The following is a 9,167-nucleotide window of genomic DNA, read 5'->3' as shown; positions in this document are numbered from 1 at the left end:
AAAGAGAAAAAATAACGTAGGAATAAGTTGGTTCCTTCTAAATGAGAATGAAATTGGTGTAGGTCCCGATTAGATAAAAACCAGCTTCTTTTGATATTAAAAGAAGAAAAAAGAGCTGAATGTTAAATGGCGCTTAAACACCTAAAGCCCCTCCCATTTCTTATCGGAGTAACACCTTTTGTTTTCAGTGAAGTTGATATGAGGTCTTTATTGACGTCACTGGAGGGAAAGAGCTAGTTGTAGAGGAAGTGTGGCGGGGGAAAGCGGGGGGACTTACTCCCAGCATGGTTACTGCGTGAAGTGATCTAACAGCCTTGAAAAGTCGAGACAACTTGCTGTGTGCTTGCTGATATAGAATTAATAGTGATTTCTTTTCTTTTTTTCAAAGTAACTACCTTACCATATTGAAATACGATTTTCTTTGGTTGTTTTCCGTCTTGCGTTGTGTTGGAGTGGCAGTGTTCTGGGACTGCATACTAACAGTGGCTGTTTACACTACAACGTGTTGGAATGGATTTGTGTTGATAAACTCCAAACAGATCCCTGAATTACTATTGGTTGAACAGAAGAGGTAAGGTTACTGAATCATCTCCCTATGCTCTTCTAGTTCACACTAAAGTGTTCCAAAACTCACTACATATTTATAACATTGTCCTACTTTCACAATGGTATAAAGATAAAAAGCGTCAACTCATACGTCACACAAAAGCAACTAACGAGGACTACATAAGTAATGAGATTTGTCTGCATGTGTCTGTGAAGTATGAATATTTTTCTCTTTAAATCACGGTGGAACTCGGACACTTTTTTCTTTTAAATTTCTGCATTAATCCACTCTTAATTAATTTTGTAATACGTTTTGTGAAATACTTTTTTTCTTCTTTTTTTTACTTCATTCAGATTTTTATATGAATTATTATTTTTTTATTAATTAATGTAGAATTAAAATAGTCTTCTTATTCTGTATCCAAATGAGGTGTAAGACATTAACATAACTCAGTTATCACATATAAATTTGATTGCAAATTTTTAGTAACAATTTGAGAAATTTATAACTGGAAAGGATCAACTTTTAACGAAGTTTATTTTCTAATTGATGATAATTATAATAAAAACAATGGCGATTTTTAACAAAATGTTATCTCTATTTGTTTTGATCCTCCAGGTGAACAACATTCGTATAAACATGTGTGTAAGATGATGATATGATTAATCGATATATGAAAATGGTTCACCTCCAATTTCGGAAAACTTTTGAATTACTTCTTTACGGAATTTTAATGAAATTTCTTCTATAATTTGAACAACATAGTGTAAACTAGTAATGTGTTAATTACATCAATACCTGTTAGATGTTAAATATGTACGATTTATTGTTATAAATTTTGAAAACTTAACCCAACTTTATGCTAAAAACAGAAATCAGCTTCGACATTTTTCACTCCCATCAGACTATATGTACTGTTTGATAGATGAAGCTACAGTAAACATATAATCAATTTTGTCCCCATTTTTATGGTGATATTTTATGGGTAACGCTTGAATATATGGAGTCGATAACGTTTGATTAAAAGCAATTTCAAAAATTTTGTTAATAGCTTATTCTAAAACTGTCATGATTCTTACATTTTTTTCTTTTTTTTTTACGGAATTTAACTCTTAATGATTAACGTTTGTTTCGTATGAAACAACGTAAACAACTACCTCGTATCATGCCCTACCTATAATTTAAAATGAGAGATTTTTTCATGTAAACCTACTTATTACTGATATATATATATATATATATATATATATATATATATATATATATATATATATATATATATATATATATATATATATATATATATATATATATATATATATAGTACCGTGTATCAGTAATTGTGTTTGTTTTTGCTGTATATAGCAGCATCATTTGAGATTTTGCTTGAAGAGGGGAGAGGTACCATATCAATATAAAAGTTTCACTTAAAAAAAATAGCATACAGTTTAAGTTTTTTTTAAAAGTTTTACATCCCACGTTTATGCCGGTTAGGCTAAAGGAGATGATGATAATGAGAAATGAATGAAATTGTGAAATGAAGAAAGTGGGAGGAAAGGGGAAAACCCCGAGAAAACGCACGAGCACGGTGTTTGTCCACCACAAAGTCCACACGACGCGAGCTGGGATCGAACCAGGGACCCTAAGCACCGGAGGTGAACGCTCTACCACAACCATCGCGCCCCCTAAAATAGTATACAATTTAGAAAAATATATGTATCGTATCCGGGAGAAATATTTGACAATAGGTCTGTGAATAGTCATTTATCTGGGAGGGGGAACTTAAGAATCGAGGACAGTTTTGTGATAAATTCAGTGTATGATTCCCAGTTATGAGCTAACCCATACTGGGGTAAATATTTGAGTTCTAAACTACAAGTTCACCCATACTGGGAAAAATATTTGACGATAGTTCTGTAAATAGTCATTTATCTGGAGAAAGGAGGTTAAGAATCGAAAAGGACAGATTTGTAGTAAATTCAGTGTACGATTCCCAGCTATGATTTGACCCATATCGGGACAAATATTTGACGATAATGGTAAAAACGTTGTATAGTAAGGCGATGTTGCAGAACAACAGGGTGTACAAACACTTTTTCTTTACACGTGTTATGTATCCTGGGAGGTAAGCTACTCGAGAGGAAGTAGTTAATATCTATCAGGGGCAGATTTAGGGTGAGGAGGCGAAAACTAAGGCTCTGCTCCGTCTGTTTGGAAACCCTAGAAACGCCAGTGCTAAGCATCTCTATCCGGTATTGAAACCTGGACCACAGACACAGAAAGCACAGGCGTCAGTCGGCTCGGCTACGAAAAGGCATCTTTACTTCTCACTCTTCTTCTGATGAATCTGTGTTTATTAACGTTCAGAGTACTACGTGGAGTTGCACACGAGAAAAGGATTGAGGCTGTCTCGTCTCGGAAAGTAGCTATTTCTATTATTATTATTATTATTATTATTATTATTATTATTATTATTATTATTATTATTATTATTATTATTATTATTATTATTATTAAAAGAGATCTGCCTCGTATTTCCTCACGGTCATTCTGTCTCGTCTCATGAGCAACTCTCTATATAACCAAGGGTGCATCTACGGGGAGGGGACACCACCAAGTCCGGACCTCCCTCAAAACTTCCTAACTCAACATACATTTATACACTTTTTTAATAGAGCTATACTTGTTTATCAGAGAAATGATTGATTTAACGTGAAAATTCGATCTTACACTTCATCTGTACTCTTTCTCTTATAAAAATAATGTAGTTTTATCATTTTTCCCCTGAAAATATAAGTGAAAGTATTTTACAATTACTTATCATCTTTTAGGGTGCAGAACAATACCTGTTCCATACTAGATAGACGTAATGCCCTGTAGTATTGAACACCTACCAACAAAAAATTCTGGGTGCTCGTCTGTACATAAATATATAACTGCAGGACAATTAGTAATTACTAGCCTGGGAAATTTTGTTAAAATATTTCTTTTTTAGTGGAGATAAAACACTACGTTCCAGCATAGTTTTTCCCACTATAACACCAAAAAAACCTTAAAATACTGTATTCTGAAACGAAAATCCTGAAAACATTCAAGAATCAAAAGAAATTGGTCATTTGATATGAGGGAAAAAGTGCAAATCGGTGGGTGCAGTGGGTTTTCTGAACCCAATGAATTGTTTATTCAGCTGTCAGACTAACGTTCAACATCGTCGGTCCAATGCCAAAACCGCGAATGTGCAAATTTTGCTATTTTCATCTAACAAGGGACATGTTTCGGTTCGAATGCAAGGATCTACATAAAACTTGGTAGATATATACAAGACTAAGTACTGACTACTGTATGGTATGTCATTCCCGTGTAAAACACGTTTTTCGCCGACAGCGCCACCTATCCTTCAAAACACTAGCAGTTAGATTCCACGTTATAGGTGGTGAGTAAAGATCAGTCAGGTGCGTCAGTGTATGGTAGTAAGCTCGAATTAGTGTTAGGCGTGGTAGTCAGTGTGGGAAAAATGGGACGGGCTGCTAGCATTAACCCCCTTCATGTAGTTGAACTGTTAAAAGACGAACTAAAGCGCAGATTTAAGGATATACGTCAGTTGGAGCGGACGATAAGACACTTGCGACATTTTGGTGCAATTTAATTATCAATTAGTGCGAAAATGAATTAGAAATGATACACACATGGACACTCGACAGAGATAATAAAGAAAATGTCACGGCACAGAAAGATATCTATGATAGCAGTTCAGAGCGGGAAGAAGACAGCAGTCCAGAGCGGGAACCGAGAATCGGGAAATGAAACTCCAGTGAAATGTGAAATCATCAGATTATTTGATGATGGTCGTAATCGTTCGTGAAATAATGCCTGCTTGTTTCTGAAGATTTTCAATGAAAGTCGGCTCCGTTTTGAAATACCATAAGCCGACTTCTTTTATCGCTTGGAGAGCCCAGCACTATAAATACCAGTAATGCACTGATGTTCCATGCTCTCGTCAAATAATCTGATGATTTCGCACTTCATTGTTTGGAGTTTCATTTCCCCATTCCCTTTAAATGAAGCGGAGTTCGTAGACAGCGCATGTTCATAATCCAAAATAGGTTTGCAGTTACTCAAAGAAATAATTTTCTTGTGTCCTGTCAGAAAGTTCCTGTACGAGTTGTATTCTCCTTCATGATAATATTTGTATATACTCCGGACTTCCTCGTCCGTAGGCTGCGATAAAATATCTGTTCTTTTCAGTTTTCATGCTGAAGATACGTCGTATTCGCTTTGACTAATGCCTTGTTCCCGCTCTGGACTGCTGTCTTCTTCCCGCTCTGAACTGCTATCATAGATATCTTTTTGTGCCGTGACATTTTCTTTATCATCTCTATCGAGTGTCGATGTGTGTATCATTTCTAATTCATTTTCGTACTCATTGATAATTAAATTGCACCAAAATGTCGCAAATGACTCATCTTCTGCTCCAACTGATTTGTCTTTTAACAGTTCAATTACATGAAGGGGGTTAATGCCAGCGGCCCGCCCCATTTTTTCCACACTGACTACCACACCTAACACTAATTCGAGCTTACTACCACACACTGACGCACCTGACTGATCTTCACTCAGTACCTATAACGAAGAATCTAACGGCTAGTGTTTCGAATGATAGGTGGTGCTGTCGGAGGAAAACGAGTTTTACACGGGAATGACACACCATACAGTGGTCAGTACTTAGTTCTGTATATGTCTACCAAGTTTTATGTTGATCCTCGCGTTCGAACCGAAACATGTCCCTTGTAAGTGTGTAACGTTATCTAGGTTATCTTTTTGTTATCTTTATGTTACATATATTGCCCACAATTCGAATAGTCAACACGATTCAGCACTTTAATTTTTATATGTAATTGCAAATTCTAATAACTGCATACCTTAAAAATTAAGCACATCAAATGCATAGCACAACTAACTTTTTTATTCTCAAATCTCCATGAATAATCTTTTTTTGTTGTCATAGCAACACGAAACAAATAACTATCTCTAGTTACAGCAACTACCATTACACTAACATCAATATATCTCAACAAATATTCTGCCTTTCTTTTTCTTCTTCTTCTTCACAACAGATTGTGCAGTTTTAAGCACCGTTGCCCAAAATAGCTACAAGATAAAAATGAAAGTAATTCACTGATATACAATATCATTGTAAGCGCAGTTTCATGTTACTTGGTGCACACAGATTCCAATACCAAAGCCCCATTTGTAAAATATAAGTATATTAGAAGTTATCGTCAATTCCTAAAACATGTACCTAAGTCTATATACTGATTTTTTGGGGTAAGTTGAATATTAAAATGCTTATAACTCAAAGTCAAATTTAACACATTCGCGGTTTTGGCATAAGTCAAAATTTGATAGTTTCGAAAATGCAGCAGATTTTGTGGAACAAAATTTGTCATTTAAAATTTATAAATGAAGTAGAACTTAATTATAACTGTATATAGCATCTCTTGCGGCCGCAAGACATCAAAGAGAACTTTAAAACGCTATCCACAAGTTTCTTATTTCAAAACTTTTGGCACGATATACTGCTAACAGTAAAGAAAGGAAGAATTCTGTGGATAGTATAATTTTAAAGTAATACCAAAGCCAAAATAGCCGTGTACGGCTGGAATTTTGTAAACTGAAGTCTGAAGCTCAGGATAAAGTTTTTTTTTTTTTCGAACAGAGAACGAGATGTAAGCAACTTTCTTTCCCCTACTCTCACACCTCTCGAAAAGTTTTCATGTCTGTTTTGCGATTTGTATTACTTTTTCTTGCCTGCCAGATTGAATTTAAGTAACCAGCAAAATATATACAATATATATTTTTTAAAGATGTATAACTTCCAAATATTTGATACAGTGGCTAGGCAACCAAAACGACATTTTGCATATGATGGTTGCATAACGTACAGTTGCTGGCAACAACTGCAATGTCAGTTTGAAAATCAATCAAAATATCAGTTCGGATGATCATAGAGCTTAGAAATACTGGATGTTGTAAACGCATTTTGTTGACTTTTTACATTCACTACAGATAATGAAAAGTGGGACTTGAACATGAAAGTCAGAAAAAAAATTAAAAACGAAAATTTATGTTTTTTTCACCCAAAAGATGGCATTTTATATATATAAAAAAACTTCATCCCGAAAAAAACGCTTTTTTTACACTTTTACTCTCAAGTGGAAATTGTTGAATATTGTTAAATCGTTTCTGTTTATTATTCCAGTTTCTGTATAGAGTGGTACAGGCCTTTGGCGTGGAGGAATTGGGTACGATTCCCGGCGAGAGCTCATAAGGTTCGGATTCTACGTTAATTTGTAGGTCCACGTCTCATATAGCCTAGCTGCTGAAAGGTACACTTAACTCAAATCAATTTAAACAAAGTTTTCGCAGTAAATTAAATGGCTTTCTAAGTGCTAATCGAAAGATATTAGATAACAGAACAATACTGAAGAAAAAGTATGTAATAATATGAAACCTGAAAAGTTAATTATAAAATCCTAACATCATAAAGTTAATCTTCGAAGCTTAAATAAGGCCCCTTTTGCCGTAAATGCTCCCCCTTCCCCGCACGTCAGACCCTTTGACCCGTTAGTTACACCACAGTGAAAATGGCAATAGGTAGGGAAAAACTGTTTTCTGCAGCGTCCCAAGAATATATTCCATTTTCGCTCTAATGTCTCTTTTAAAGCCGAAAGTGGTAGAAATCTACTACCACTTCCCTTTTCAATGCTAATTGAGAAAATATTAGCCAAACTCCTTTACGTGATGTACACTCATGTCCAAAATGATTGTCGCATATCTATAACTGTCTTCTTGTAGGAATATAATTTTATAATGATTTTGCTGGGTACTTTTAGTACTGATACTATGTGTATAATCGGGAAATGTATATTTGTGGTAAATTTCATAGGAAAAGAATTATAAATACGAAAATTAGAATGAGTAAAACAAAATGTTACTAAATGGACAAGAAAGTTTTATTTTTGTTTTATTGTTGTTATTTATTGCTCTTTTGACATGAAATTATCCACATACATATCTTTGCCGATTATACACATACTAACATTGTAAGAAATACCGGGTGAATTCGTTATCAAATTTTATTCCTACAACAACACATTTATAGACATACGGCAATAATTTTGGACATGAGTGTATATGTAACACTGCCGCTTGTTTTCTTAAGTACATTGGGAATATGATTATGCGGGCATCCTTCTGAGGATGACTTATCTTTAAGTGTTTATTGCATAACTGTAGTGATTGTATTTATAGCATAAGAGCACTGGAGTCATTTTCGTAGTAATTCATTTATTTATTGTATTGTATTTATAGGATATTTTATCGAGGCTATTTGTTTCAGATTTAAAACTGCCAATTGTGATACTATCAAAAAGTAAATAAAGAAAGACACAAACGAAACTTACGTTGAAAGATTTATAAATAAATTTTATTTGAAGCTGTATAAGAAATTTGTAGATTAATAGAGTTCAATAGCCGATTATTTGAACATATTATTATTATTATTATTATTATTATTATTATTATTATTATTATTATTATTATTATTATTATTATTATTATTATTTAAATTATCTAGATGACATACATTTCCTGAAAAATTATGGACTTCCAAAGGAAGAAATATTTCTTTGAATTTAGAATACCAAGAACGATACGCACATTTCAACTCTTCGGATATGACCTTCTTTGTCAGTTTAAATTAAATCTTGAAGTTCAACGTTCCATAGCTATGAGTCGTTTACACTGCAAAGGAATCAAGTGCAATTAACAAAGTGTTGTATAAAAGAGACATTAAGTTTGCATGTTACGCTTAAGTACATGGAAACACTAAGTCCAATTACCAAAGTTACGAATAAAAGAGACAAAATTTGTACGATACGCTTAAGTACATGGAAATACTAAGTCTAATTACCAAAGTTACGAATAAAAGAGACCTAAAGTTTGTACGATACGCTTAAGTACATGGAAATACTAAGTCCAATTACCAAAGTGTTGAATAAAAAAGACAAAATTTATACGGTGCGCTTAAGTACATGAAAACACTGTTTTCTTACATTCTAATAGTTATTTACAGTATTTGGATAGACTCTTTTAAGCTCTGAAAGAAGCTTCAGACAAAGATATTAAAAGTTGAAATATCTCCAAAATGATCCAAAAAGTAGACTTGATTCCCTTGTGCACTGAATGCGCCATATATTACAATGTGTTGTATGTAGTTCACAAGCCAAGAGTAGATTCCATTCTAGCGCAGGGCCCAATTGGGACCAATCTGTCCCATCAACTTAAAAATCCAGTCTTGGCCTCGGGCTTATATTCAACGATTCCAGGAATTTTGTTTCCGTTGCTGCAACTCCGCGTGTTGTAGCGTGTTCAAGAACTGATGCATTTCCGTTTGGATCTTTTGGATGTAAATAAAACACCATCCTTCAACTAAAATTTCATTTTAGGACTGAACGCGCCATGTGCTCGAAGACTTAAGGAATATTTTGATTAATGTGAGTCGCGGTGGCTCAGTGGTAGAGAGTTCACCTTTGGTGCATAGGGTCCTTGGCTCGAACCC

General features: G+C 34.3%; 1 protein-coding gene across 2 annotated transcripts in view; it reads left to right on the top strand.

The window, feature by feature from the left end:
- The first annotated feature begins 239 nt into the window (after positions 1-239).
- Positions 240-9,167, top strand: part of IP3K1 (inositol-trisphosphate 3-kinase-like protein) — a 387,738-nt gene continuing 378,810 nt past the window's right edge. The window contains exon 1 of one of the 2 annotated variants that reach the window (XM_081745265.1): positions 240-571. The gene's annotated coding sequence lies outside the window, so the exon portion shown is untranslated. The remainder of the gene's footprint in view (positions 572-9,167) is intronic. The other variant, XM_081745266.1, reaches the window with a different exon arrangement.

This window comes from Thermobia domestica, chromosome 18 (genome assembly GCF_964235325.1).
Source record: "Thermobia domestica chromosome 18, izTheDome1.hap1.1, whole genome shotgun sequence".
NCBI lineage: Eukaryota > Metazoa > Arthropoda > Insecta > Zygentoma > Lepismatidae > Thermobia > Thermobia domestica.
The sequence above is the reverse complement of the archived record's forward strand: the minus strand, read 5'-3'. Positions and strand labels throughout refer to the sequence as shown.